This window comes from Galleria mellonella, unplaced genomic scaffold (assembly GCF_026898425.1).
Source record: "Galleria mellonella isolate WM207_F2 unplaced genomic scaffold, CSIRO_AGI_GalMel_v1 utg121, whole genome shotgun sequence".
In the NCBI taxonomy this organism is placed as follows: Eukaryota; Metazoa; Arthropoda; class Insecta; order Lepidoptera; family Pyralidae; genus Galleria; species Galleria mellonella.
In genome coordinates, this window is record NW_026441983.1 from 3,313,213 (window position 1) to 3,328,071 (window position 14,859).

General features: G+C 35.7%; 1 protein-coding gene across 5 annotated transcripts in view; it reads left to right on the forward strand.

The window, feature by feature from the left end:
- Positions 1 to 182: 182 nt before the first annotated feature.
- Positions 183 to 14,859, forward strand: part of LOC113510121 (uncharacterized) — a 109,186-nt gene continuing 94,509 nt past the window's right edge. For 3 of the 5 annotated variants that reach the window (XM_026893541.3, XM_031910593.2, XM_026893543.3), the window contains exon 1: positions 183 to 447. The gene's annotated coding sequence lies outside the window, so the exon portion shown is untranslated. Of the gene's footprint in view, positions 448 to 1,595; positions 1,676 to 2,121; positions 2,218 to 14,859 lie in introns of all 5 variants that reach the window. The other 2 variants (XM_052898162.1, XM_052898169.1) reach the window with 2 other exon arrangements.

A 14,859-nucleotide genomic window follows, 5' to 3' on the forward strand; every position in this document is an offset into this window, starting at 1 on the left:
CATTGACCTATTTATTACTTCGAGATAAAAAAAAAGGTAATAAAAAAAATAATAATTTATTTTCACATTTCACAATCGTCAGTCGTTATCTAACGTCACACTACGTCACACCTGAACACGTCACACCGCAAAGTCAGGTAAAAATTATCGGTGATTAATCTGGCTATCGTGCGAGCCGAAGCCGGCCCGTCCAGTCCAGTCTAGAACGCGTGGTCGCGCTAGCGTGACGTGTATCCGCGCAACACTCGTCCGACAACTTTTGCATTCTGCAATTCGAATTTCGAATCGTGACCGCGTGGCCGAAACTTTTTTTTCTAAATTACATCTAAGGGCTGCGGTCGTGTACGCATTATGCTGTGACAGAAATAGTGTATGTTGTGTTTGGAATTGTGTTTTTTTTTTATTTGTGCGTTTAATTGGATTTTTACTATAAGTTGAATACTTAAGGTGAGTCGCCGAATTCATTACGTTACGGTTACTAGAGATGTATGGCTTTCCACGTTCAACGTAAAATCGCTGTTCGTGACGGATATTTGTATGTATGTATGGATTTATATTTACGGATTCGATTAAGTCTAAAAACAAATTATAAGTCTCTTATATTATGAGTAAAAAACACTATCTTAATTTTTTTCTTTATATACTCACGACTTTTTCTTTTAGGGATAGGCAGAACTCAGTTTTACATATATATATAATAGTATATTTTTTAACCGGCTTCTAAAAGAATATTTTTATTGTTTTTGTGTATGCTACATTTCACTTAAATTGTGAACCGATTTTAATGTTTCATTTTGTAAACAATAAAGTTTACTTTTTTGACACTAATTACAAAATATCTAGCGGTTTTTTTTATAAAGAAATTACAAAATTAAGCAATTAGGTATATACCAAGTAGATAGTACATAATAAAAAAAAAGTGCAGTACGTTCACATCAATCAAGCCGTGTGGTCCCAACGTAGACTAGGTCTCCCTTTCCCGTGGGTGTCATAATTAGCGACTAAGGGAACCGAACTATCCCTCTTAAAACATCATCGCCAAACTGCGGTTGCCAACCCACCTGCCAAGTTTGACAACTACTGGCAAAACCCCCCTTATGGGGGAGGCTATGTCCAGCAGTGGACAGTTACCGGCTGATACAACAATCCGATTAATCTCTTAGTCCTCAAGCCAAGATATCCTGCATTTGATATACCAGGCAACAAATATCTGGACGCACAGCTAGATCCGAGTCAATGCGGGAAAGCTCGTTTCTTTGGTCCGACCTAGAATCGAACCCGGTACCTTATTACGCAAAGCAATGCTCCTACCGCTGCACGGGGGGGGGGGGTGTTGTTTGTAATGCGTACTACCAATCTCATTATTAGCAATTTACCCTGCCAGGTCGACCTACCCGTGGCCCCCCCTGGAAACCTTCATGTGGAATTCCAGATGGGATCCATCACGATGGACTAACTGACCTGCTTACATCCTCACCTATCATCTCTCACTGGTGCCCCGCCGGTGTATACCGATAGCGCAGGCGGGGTTAGCATTCCATTATCATCCATTAAAAAAAAAGCTACCGCTGCGATACGGAGGTTTTTTTTTATAGATAACAATGGACCGGCTGGACGGCTACCGGTATACACTGGCGGGGCACCAGCGAGGGAAGATATGTGAGGATGAAAGCAGGTCAGTTGGCCCATCATGACGTATTCAAAAATTAATCATGACGGTTTGGAGGGATAACGGATTGTTAAAAATGGGGATTAGTAGCCCCATTGCTAGTAATACACTCTGTCAGGTCGACCTCCTCGCTAGTTCCCCCTAGGAACTATCGTGTTCTAGTCCAAGTGAATTCATCACGATAGGCTAACTGACCTGCCTTTTCATTCTCACCTATCATCCCTCACTGGTGCCCCGCCAGCGTATACCGATAGCGCAGGCGGGGTTACCATTCCATTATCATTCAATTAAAATAATGACCGTTTAGGTTCACCTCGTGTAAGTCGACCTGACAAGGTATATTGCTAGCAAAAAGACGGTTTTTTATGGCTTTTTTTATATGGCGCGTTCTCCCGGATATCAAATTTTGATTGTTTTTACCAAAATTTTGAATTGTTCACGATGGTTTCCAGGGGGAACCACGTGGAGGTCGACCTGATAGAGTGTATTGTTAGCAATGGGTTCATTAGACCCCATTACTAACAATCCCTTTCCCCCCGAAATGAAAGGTTTGTTTAGTGTATGTGTAAATAAATAAATAAATAAATAACATGGGAATCTAACAGCAATAAGGCTGTTACTAACGATCCCTTTCCCCCTACACCACGGAATTTGCCAAATACCTACTAACTACCTATTTAATTAGGTACTTAACTTTACAGCATGTTAATTAACAAACATGACATTCCTTAAAACAAATGTTTGAATCTATTAATGTGGTTGTCAAATTTTTTTTCTAAAAAAATAAAAACACTATGTTACCAAAAATAGATCACAATTACAAATCCTCACTGCGGTTGCCAAGCGTGGCAACTACTGGCAAAACATTCCTTATGAGGGAGGCATATGTTGAGCAGTGGACAGTTAACGCCTGGTGGGAATGTAGACATACTGGTAGACTACATTTACTACTAAATAGAGATTTCTACTGTTTCCATCCATAATCGTGGTCATAATTAACTTTTATGTAAGTTTTTCTATACAACTTAGAATGGCAAACAAGCCGACTGCCCACCTGATGTAAAGTGGTAACCGTCGCCTATAGACATGAACAGTATTATGGACATAACAGAGTATACTGTTTTGCCCATGATACCCCCCATGCGTTGCCATTCCTGAGAACTCAGGTGTTATTCCTCTGTGCCCTGTAAATTCACTGCCATATCCCACATTTTAAACTGAAAAACAGCCATGCAAACACAACTGCTTCACGGTAGAAACACGAATGGGACACCAAGCAAACGACTTTTGTACAAACTCTCCCTCAGTTAATAAATAATATCATTAGCTTATATTCGTTTCATTGTCGTGACCTGTTTGGCGGGAAAATTATAATTTGTTACAATAAAACGTAATAATAATATAAACAATCCATTAACAGACTCGATCATAAGACAGTCTGCTGTTTTCAAAAAGTCTAGGTATATTGCATAAATATATAACACGAATGGGAAAGTCTCTCTAAATAATGCCAAATTTAAAGATTTTACATTTGTACTTCCAATGGACACCTGTAGGGGAAAGGGATTGTTAGTGACGGGGTTAAATAACGTCATAGCCAGCAGTATTCCCTGTCTGGCTGACCTCCACGCGGTTTCCCAAAACCGTCGTGATTTATTCTTGTATTCGTCACGATGGGCCAACTGACCTGCTTTCATTCTCTTCTATCATCACTCACTGGTGCCACGACAGTGTACACTTAATTATTATTATAGTTTACCAGAGGTAGACTTTGGACAAAAGTCATTTGCTTCGGCACCTCTGTCCCATTCGTGTTTCAACCATAAAGCAGTTGTATTTGCATGGCTATGTTTCGGTTTGAAGGGTGGGATATGGCGGCAATTTACAGGGTACAGAGGAATAACACCTGAGTCCTCAGGAATGGCAACGCTTGGGAGTGTCATGGGCGAAACAGTATACTCTGTTATGTCCATGGCACTGCTCATGTCTATAGGCGACGGTTACCACTTTCCATCAGGTGGGCCGTCAGCTTGTTTGCCATTCTAAGTTCTATAAAGAAAATCCATTATCATCCATAAAAAAAAAACTTGGTATACACTCGGTCACTGAACATATCATAGTCACACCGACGAAGTCGTTGGGAAAAGCTAGTAATTAAATATCTAACGACCGATGTATCGTACCGCGTACTGCGTACTTTCTTTTTTTTTTCTATAAAAAAACTGTAGTTACCAGTTTAGACACGTTTAGATCGCGCGTGATCTCTCTCTCTCTATCTATAAATAGATTTACTTCTAAATAATTTTCACGCTATTAAATAAATTATGGTAATTATATTCTACGTGAATTTAAATTTTAACCATTTTGTTTGGATATTTGCATCTAGCTATAAGTTTATTATTGTTTTTTTTTCTGCTGAATCCACTTATATTTTTTTAATGGATGATAATGGAATGGTAACCCCGCCTGCGCTATGCGTATACGCTGGCGGAGCATCAGTGAGAGATGATAGGTGAAAATGAAAAAAGGCAGGTCAGTTAGCCCATCGTGACGAATACACTTGGAATTCAGCACGATGGTTTCCAGGGGGGACCACGGGGAGGTCGACCTGGTTGAATATATTGCTAGCAAATGGAGCTCTTAGTCATCATTACTAACAATATCTCCTCCCCCCCCCTACCCGATCCATTTATATTCAATTGTATTATTCATTAATTTTTTTTCGTTTCAATTATTTTATTTTATTACAATGTACATTGTGTCGAAAACATTATCAACAGAGGTTTTAAAATTATTTTACAATACAGTTTTTATTTATGTCATTTATAAATTAATCATTCCTTCACTACATAGTATAAAACAAAGTCGATTCCCGTCTGTCTGTCCCTATGTTTGCTTAGATCTTTAAAACTACGCAACGGATTTTGATGCGGTTTTTTTAATAGATAGAGTGATTCAAGAGGAAGGTTTATATATATAATACATGCATAATATTGTAGAGAAACACTAATAATTTTAGAGGTTTCTAATGTGATGTCGTAAATAAACACATTTTTTACGCTTACTCAGCAAGACTCGGGTGGTATTGCTTTGTACCCTGTAAATTCACTGCCAGATCCCATTCAAACCGAAACACAACCATGCAAACACAACTGCTTCACGGTAGAAACACGAATGGGACAGAGGTGCCCAAGCAAATGACTTTTGTACAAAGTCTCCCTCTGGTAAAGGCCGAATGGATTTGAATGAAATTTAATACACATATAGTTAGGTCATATCGTAAACAGAAATGATACTTTATGTATCTACCTCCTGACGCCTATATATTATTAGCGTCTGTTTGTTTGTCTGTTTGTTATCACTTGGCGCTTAAACAATTATGATATTTGATATACACGTAGTATTTGGAGTGAAGTAGACATAGAACATAAACTACTTTTTTTTTTATTTCGGTCAATCAATATATTCCAGTCACGTGGATACGGTGTGTATATATATATATATATACCTAATTTTATGACGATTGGTTGAGCCGTTAAGACGCCAATAGGTAAATATTTAAATTTAGAAATCTCACGTTTACGAAATACTTTGAAAGTATTTGAATTTAGAACTAAATATTTCATGTCTACAGGATATATTGGAAATATTTGAATTTAGAACGCAAAATCTCATGTTTACAGGATGTATTAAAAATATTTGAATTTAGAACTCAAAATATCATGTTGACAAGATACGTTAAAAATATGAATTTAGAACGTTAAATGTCATGTTGACAAGACATTAAAAATATGAATTTAGAACACAAAATGTCATGTTGACAAGACGCATTAAAAATATGAATTTAGAACGTTAAATGTCATGTTGACAAGACATTAAAAATATGAATTTAGAACACAAAATGTCATGTTGACAAGACGCATTAAAAATATGAATTTAGAACGTTAAATGTCTTGTTTACAAGATACAGTGAAAATATGAATTTAGAACGCAATATGTCATGTTGACAAGATATGTTAAAAATATGAATTTAGAACGCAGAATGTCATGTTGACAAGACACGTTAAAAATATAATTTTAGAACGTAAAATGTCATGTTTACAAAATACATTGAAAATATGAATTTAGAACGCAAAATGTCATGACTACAAAATACATTGAAAATATAAATTTAGAACGTTAAATGTCTTGTTTACAAGATACAGTGAAAATATAAATTTAGAACGCAATATGTCATGTTGACAAGACATTAAAAATATGAATTTAGAACAGAAAATGTCATGTTGACAAGATGCATTAAAAATTAGAATTTAGGACGTAAAATGTCATGTTTACATATAAATTTTACATAAATTTTACAAAAAACTAGCAGTTTCGATTGCCACTATTGATTACCTATGCAATTTAATACAATAATTAACATTATCTGTGGCATAGACAATTAATATGTCGGCAGTACTCTTTATGACTGTTGTCTATACCGTTCCTTCCTTCCTTCCTCTGCTACTTTTAGTTACTTTGTGAATGTTTAAAGTTATTTAATACTCATAAAAATACATTGTCTTTTTTTTTAGTTATTAAAATCTGCATGTTTAAATTAAATCTGAATTAGCCACAAAAATAAAACGGGGCCAACACTATTTATTGCAGAAAGAAGTGTAAATAGACAAACTTTTTAAAAAAAACTTAAACAATAGAAAAAGATGAAACAAAAAGCGAAAAATAAACGGATATCAAATTTTAAAGAACAAAATGTGTTTGAAGTCGATGCCAAATATCTAAAAAAATATACAGACGAACATGTAACCTCCTTTCTTGAAGTCGATTAAAAAAAAAATTAAGAATTCTTTCGGAAGTCGTTTAAGAATTGAAGTGAAACATCAAATAATTATGCGCATATATATTACTGATTGGTAATACAAACGTCTGTGGCGACCGGGGGCCACAGGCCATGGGTGGATCACAGATTTGTTTAATTTGGGTAAAACTAGCTATATTTACTGGGTTTTACACCTGTAAACAGTATCTTATTTGTTAAATTTCATTTAAATCTCTTCAGCCATTTTAAACATGATTAAGTAACAAACAAACAGATGTAAATATCTTTGTAATATTACATTATATAGATAGATTGTCTCCATACAAATGCTTCAACACAGGTAAACTTTTTTATCCATGTGTGTTTTTGTTTTAAAAATCATTAAAAAGGGCCGTAATTTTAAATAATAAATGTATATTAATTTGTAACCAATACGAACATAATATGTAGATTTATATATCAAAAGAAATAGTTCCAAATTCAAATTTATAAAAAATCGATCTGATTTTTTTTTAATTTTAATTGCAATAATCACAATGAGAAAACAATGGGAGACCTTATCGCTAAGAGCGATCTCTTCCAGGCAACCTTTGGATGGAGAAGAGTAGTTATAAACAATTTTATCGGAGGCAGAATTAGTTAATTATTAAATTTGAAACTGTTATTAATAACACTTATTGAACAAAATCTATTATATTACACACTAAACGATTATTTGAATGACAAACGTGCATGGTGTTAGTGGATCATGCGCGGGCTTTTAACGACCATGTTATTTTGGACATAATACATTTAAACAAATAATACATAATGCTTTATATTATTCTCAATTTCGTGTATAATATATAGTATATGTCATATATGTGTAAGTATATTTGTTATTTATATATATATTTATTCGTTTATATATGTAGTTTTAGTATGTATGTATATCAATAATTACTAGTACCGCATTCGAGTATTCTGACAGTTCCCTATGGTTGACTGGGAGAGAATGCTTTTAGCATTAAGTCCGCCATGTACACATATATGTACTAATGAATAAATAAATAATGTTAACAGAGATTTAAAAGAGCAACTGTTGAGTTCCTTGCGGACTCTTCACAACAGCTAACAAGTTTCCGAAATTGGCAGTAGATTAAAAAAATAACGATTTAAAAGTGCTAATTTTTTTTTAATGGGTGATAAGGGAATGGTAACCCCACCCGCGCTATCGGTATACACCGGTGGGGCACCAGTGAAGGATGATAGGTGAGGATGAAGCAGGTCAGTTAGCCCACCGTGACGAATTCAACAAGAATTGTTCACCATGATTTCCAGGGGGAACCACGTGTAGGTCGACCTGACAGGATATATTGCTAGTAATGGGACTATTTGACCCCATTACTAACAATCCCTTTCCCCGCAGTGCTTATAATTAAGTCTATTTAAATAAAGATAATTTGAATTTAGTCGGAATTTAAAAATTCTGTCGAATTTGAGTCGATCTTTTAGGATTCGCTGAAAACGGACGGATTTTCTACCTTTTTACCCCTGCCGGCGAGTGCACAGAGAGCCCTCTGTCACTCAATCCATTATATTTGTCTTTGTCGGTTAATTGCTTTTCAATAATTTAATTACTGACGACAGCCATGACTTACCTGTTAATAATAATCATGTGATCAAGTGTATTTAATACTAATGATCCGCGCCGGCTTCGCTCGCATAGAAAGAAAGATTAATTAAAAGAAAGTAATGATTTATTCATAGAACTATACGACTATGTGTTAGTCGCATAAATTGGGTTAGTAATGGGGAGGTCAGTCCCTATTGCTATCAATATATCCTATCGGATCGACCTCCACGCGGTTCCCCCTGGAAACTGTCGTAACTAATTTATCGTTGAATTAGACGCAATGGACTAATTGACCTACCTTTTCGTCCTCACCTATCATCCCTCACTGGTGCCCCGCCAGTGTATACCGTTAACGCAGGTTGGGTTACCATTCCATTATCATTCATTAAAAAAGTCGCATAAATAAAAAAAACTAAATATGTATTAAAAAAAAAAGCAATAAATACAAGCGTGTACACGTGTGCGTGTGCGTGTTGCAATGTTTTGTGAAATAGGTCTGTGCTCAGCATATCGCCGCAGCGTTTGAAGCGCTGCAACGCTGTTTTTCAGCACAAACCATGTCGTCCCAGGTGAAGAGAGTTCAAATAGGCAAGTAGTGTGTTAATATTCTGCACAATTACATTATAATAAATAGTATATAATGATATATAAATCAGCATTTTCGCTGTGTGGTCCCGGTATACGAGTAGAATAGGCCTCCCTTCCTTTCCCGTGGGTCTCGTAAGAGACGATTAACCCTTAAAAGCCTACTTTTTTAAATCAAATTAAAAAATATACAAGTGTACCCTTTACTGTGTTTACTAATGGGTAAAAATAGTAAAAAAAAAATCAAAACGATATTTTTATATATTTATTTTGAAAAAACGTTTGGTAACATGTAAACAGCCAAATATTAAAATAAAATCGATTGTAGACGCCCAATGCGATTTATAACTCCGGTATCAAATTTGAAACTTCAGATATTTAGGGATTAAGGGAAAGCGAGGGATAGACAGCAGCGTCCCTTTTAAAACATTTCCAAAGCCTAACTGAGGTTGCCAATCCGACTCCTACTTGCCCTTGGGGATTGCCGTGGCAATTACTGGCAAATTCTCCAAGGGGGAGGTTTATGTTCCTTTTTTTTCTTTCTTTATAGCTCCCCGTAGTGGAGCTTTCGTAGGTCCGGATATTAAGTTCCAGATTGGTTTTCTAAAGTTTTGGCAGAGCTATCGTTCCTTACTTCTCGCATTCATCTCTCTCATCCACCATCTTTCTTAATGTTCTGTGCATGCCTATTATTTATCATTTCAGTGCTATTTCATGCCTATTTCCGTTGTATTCCAACTTCGTTGTTTGGTGTTTGTACGACACCATCTCCACTACTTTATTTTATTTGCGTGCATTATGGCATACAGGTTCATAAATAATTCCCTACTATTACATTTGCACATGTTCTTATTCATATTATTTTATTTCATTTGTCTATTTTTCCATTTATTTCTTTATTTTTATACATTAGACGTGCTTTTTTAATTTGTCTTTTTTACTTTGGTCTCTCTAATACATTTGTCTACTATTTGTCTGTTACATATTTCTATGTTTTCATAAGATTCATTTGTTTTAAATACATTTATCTTTTAATTCGTTTGTCCATTTTGTCTATTACACGTTTACATTTCTTTTGAAATACATTTGTCTACACTGTTCATTTGTTCCTTCATTATTGCCTGTTTTAATTTATTTTTCAAGTGTACATTTGTTTTCGTATTTCATTTGTCTATTCTTGTGGAGCTTTATGTTCAGCAGTGGACAGTTAAAGGCTGATATGATGAAATCAGTATTGTAAATTAGCTTTAATAAGTATCTATATATCGTGGCCATTTCAGTATGTTCTATGGTAACCACATTGCTGTTTATGTCTATGGTCATTAGGCATGGGTAATAGGAATACCAATCTGATATGTATATATTGGGACTCTCTGCATATTGATGGCGGAAAATAGGTCATTTACCAGAGGGAGACTTTGTACAAAAGTCGTTTGCTTGGGTACCTCTATCCCATTCGTGTTTCAACCGTGAAGCAGTTGTGTTTGCATGGCTGTGTTTCTGTTTAAAGGGTGGGATATGGCGTGAATTTACTGGGTACAGAGGAATAACACCTGAGTCCTCAGGAATGGCAACGCATGGGGGGTATCATGAGCGAAACAGTATACTCTGTTATATCAATGGTACTGCTCATGTTTATAGGCGATGGTTACCACTTTCCATTAGGTGGGCCGTCAGCTTGTTTGCCATTCTAAGTTGTATAAAAAAAAAGAAAAAGAACCCATTTCGATATCGCCCATACCGGTCGGATATCTGTTTTCGAATATGTTAAAGTCTGTTATCCAATATTATTTTTTCGATAACAGACTTTTTAATGTGTTTGTTATTGGACCAATATATAGATACTGTAGCTATATATCTACGAGTATATATACGTAGTACAGTTCTAGTCTATCTATCCTATTTAAGAGTTGCGCTCTTGTCGGTGAAGCTCTTGCCACTCACTACGATTTGCAGCGAGTCTCTTCACCTCTTGTTACGACACGACACCAACTCCTTCCATGATCTGCCTGATGTAACTTTGCCTTGGTCTCCCTCTTCCACTCCTTCCTTCTATCTTACCGTCTATTATAATGTTCATAAGTTCGTCGTGTCGTATCAAGTGTCCCAACATTCGTTCCCTTCTGTCCTCAACAGTTCCTATAATTTGTCTCTTTTCCTTAACTCTAAGTAGAACCTCCTCATTATTAATTCGATCCCTCCAGCTAATTTTCTCCATCCTTCTCCAGCACCGCATTTCAAAGACTAAGTTTATCCATTTCCTTCTGAGTTAATGTCCACGTCTCACATCCATACAAAGCTATACTCCATACTACATTTTTGTATGGTGAAAATGGAATGGTAACCCCGCCTATGCTAACGGGATACGCTGGCGGAGCACCAGTGAAGAGTGATCGATGAGAATGAAAACAGGCCAGTTAGCCCATCATGATGAATTCATCAGGAATTAACCATGATAGTTTCCAGGGGGAACCGCGAGGAGGTCGACCTGGTTGGGTATATTGCTAGCAATGGGATTTTTAGTCTCCATTACTAACAATCCCTTTCCCCCCAGTTCTAGTAGTTATTGTAATTTTTTTAAAAGCTAAATTAGTGTCGTACTAATTTAGTTTCATTCAACTAAATCGACGAGCGAAGTGGAACAGGGCCAGCGTACACCTTACAACACAATGTGTTTTATTCTAATAAATTACGCACTAATTACAGGGGTCAATGTATTAATCAGTTGCACGACCAAATAAGGAACCGTTTATTTTATTTATGAATATAATAGATAACTTTGTAGACAAAGGTCTTTAACCAGTAAGCGTTGAGTTACAAACTGCTTTACAATATCCGTATCTAAGTCTCTAAGGACCGTAGATGCTATCCTTCATCTGTGGTTCTCTAAGTCTTAACATAGATTAGTAATATTAAATGATGTGTCTATAATCTTACACTGAAAGTCACAGATTAAGAATAATACCTACGGCTCTATTCTCTTTTTACACTACTAGTAATATAATAATGCTCATTGGCCCACGTCACTTCGAATAAAAATAACGTATATATGAAATTTATGCAACCAGTTAATCAAACTATTAAGTAGCTAATTCTTTTCTAATACTGTCGATACTGATATTTTGGATAGAGGCATGTAATAAATAGTTATACTACACTATAAATATTCTTTTTTTTTTTTACAACACATATTATTCATATTGATACTTTTAGGTAGTTGTACATTCTCGTTTTCCAGTTTCATCAATGTAAGGTCAGTGACGACTCTTAAATTATGTAACGATTACTTCGTCGCCGCTCCAAAATTTTAGGCTACGTAAAAAATACCAAATGTTATAAGAATCAAAGGCATCCATATATCCCAAAAGATCAACATCTTAACTGAAGTATTAATATAACAGCCGTAATTTAGCTTAAAAACGAAGTAACGCTAGGGAAGAAACATTTTTGATATTCATATTCTTAACAGACTTCAAAAAGAAGGACGTTTTCAAGTCAATTGCATTTTTTTTTTGTTACCTCTTAATTTCGTCATTTGTAAACTGTTTTTTTTTTAACTGTTGTGCTGTTGGCCGCAGATTTACAACTTCACCGAACGCGTGTTCGCGAACTGATTTGGAAAATCCTTTTTTTTTTATCTGAAAGAACATATTTATTTAAATATGTCCTTGGTCCCATAGAATCGGTTTAGTAGTTTTAAAATCTTTACTTTAACTTTTTACTTAAAGCCTAACTGCGGCTGTTAACCCATTTGCCAACGATGTAACTACTGCTGAAATCCCCCAACAGGTCTAAAGAGGGTCTGTGTTCAAAAATGGATACTTGACAGCTGAAATGGAATGAAATGAGTTTATTTGCATTTAAACAGTTAAAATCGTTATCATAGGTCACGTGGTATTAAGTTTGACACCTATTTCATTGCATTATACGACGTAGGCATGCAAATACTTACATACTTCATGCAACTTGAATACAATGTAATTGGGGCGAAAGAGATTGTTAGTATTGGAGACTGAGAATCCCATTGCTAGCAATATACCCAAACAGATCGACCTCCTCGCGGTTCCCCCTGGAAACTATCATGGTTAATTCTTGATGAATTCATCATGATGGGCTAACTGGCCTGTTTTCATTCTCATCTATCACCCTTCACTGGTGCTCCGCCAGCGTAGCCCGTTAGTGCAGGCGGGGTTACAAAAAACACATACACATAATACACAGTAAAAGAGATAAAAGAATGAAAGTAAAAAAGAAACAAAACAAAAAAAAAACAAAAACAAAATATATAAATTACATATAACAAAATACATAAAACACAAAGTTATATTTTTTTTAGATATTTGAAGTAATATATAAGTATGCTAACCAGACAAATAAACAGTTTAAGAAAATGACAACTTGCTCAAATAAAAATCCTTAAGTTTCATTTTAATACTAGCTTGTATTGAAATGTTTCGCTGTATCTTATGTTGGTGATCCTATAAATAAATAAATAATAGTACATTACTGCAGCGGCCAGCAACTGAGGCATTGATGGACGAACGTGCAAATATGGGCCGAGGCGTAGCCGAGGCACACATACGTGAGTCCATCAATGCCTACTTGTGGCCAAGGCTTGTATAGTACTTTTCTCAAACAATGCGCGGAAATCAAAAACACAATTTTACTTTTTAAGTTCAATGACGAATAACAAACAATAATAATTTTTCACGCGCCATAATGTTTCTTTGTTTTTTTTTTTCAATAAATAGTTTTCTATTTGGAAGCCAGTTCGAAATTTAAATAAAACCTTTTATTAGTTACCTCCTTGGTAGCCATGTTTCGAAGTAAAAGGTCATTCCATTTTTAAATTACAGGACAGATATGAGTTTACATAGTAATTTATCTGGCCGCAACACACGACAGATATGGATTTTCATACAACTTTTGCCGGCCGCTGTCCGCATGTATCTGGCCAGTACGGCAATTTTGATTTATCTCGAAGAAGATTGTCAAAATAATGCTCACATTTCCAAGCATGTTTGAGAAAATACATATCCGTCACGCCTATCTCCCATTAGAATAGGCGGGAATAATGGCACGCCAAATGCTTCGATTCAAACAAACCTCTTTCGCTTCCTCCACATTTATCTATGAAATATTTTATAAAACACGATAGAATGTGATGAAGTTATTATGGTGAATAGAGAATAAATAAATAAACTAGATTGGTCTTAAAACACATTGCTGACCTAATTTTAAGCATTATCTATACTTATAATAAATCTGTAGAGAGGTCAATTCTGTACATGAAATATATTTCCAAAATAACTATCAGCGGGTGATTAGGGATCGATACTGATGCCAAAAATGCAATCAGTAAAATTTTTGTCTGTCTGTCTGTATGTTAGTTATAGAAACAAAAACTCTTCGATGGATTTTAACGAAACTTGGTACAATTATTCTTCATACTCCTGGGCAGGTATACTTTTCATCACGCTACGATCAATAGGAGCAGAGCAGTGAAGGGAAATGTTGGGAAAACGGGAGAAGTTACAAAATTTTTAAGCTTCCGTCGCGTGTGCAGTCTTAATGGCCACTTTTTAAAATGTAAAAATGTCCACCCGTGCGACGCCGGGACAGGCCGCTAGCTCAAAATATATTTGAAAAATTTAAAAGTGCTGGCGTTCTTAAGAATAATCAAGTGGTCAAGTGTGACTTGTAGCATAGATTTATTGGTTCAAGCTCTAAATGTGTTCGTGCAAAAAAATCATTATTACAACCATTAATTGCCCACTGCCGAACATAAGCCTTTTCCAAAAGATGAGTTTTGCCAGTAGTTGCCACGCTTGGCAAGCGGGTTGGCAACCGCAGTTAGGTTTTAAGAGGGACGTTATGTCTTAAGAGAGATGCTGCTGCCTATCCATCTCCCATTAAGTTCCTTTAGTCGCCTCTTACGACACCCACAGGAAAGGAAGTGGTGGCCTATTCTATGCCGGGACCGCACGGACGTTTAAAGAATACGTTCCATAAAAATCACTAAAAAAAAACAACTAAATTCATAACTTCCTTTTTTAAGTCGGTTAAAAAATGCGGTCTTATCGCTAGGTATTGGCACTGCCAATAATATTAGTTTTTGTAAAACAAAAAGATTTGCTACCACGTAGTTGAATATATATTAATTTTGCTCTG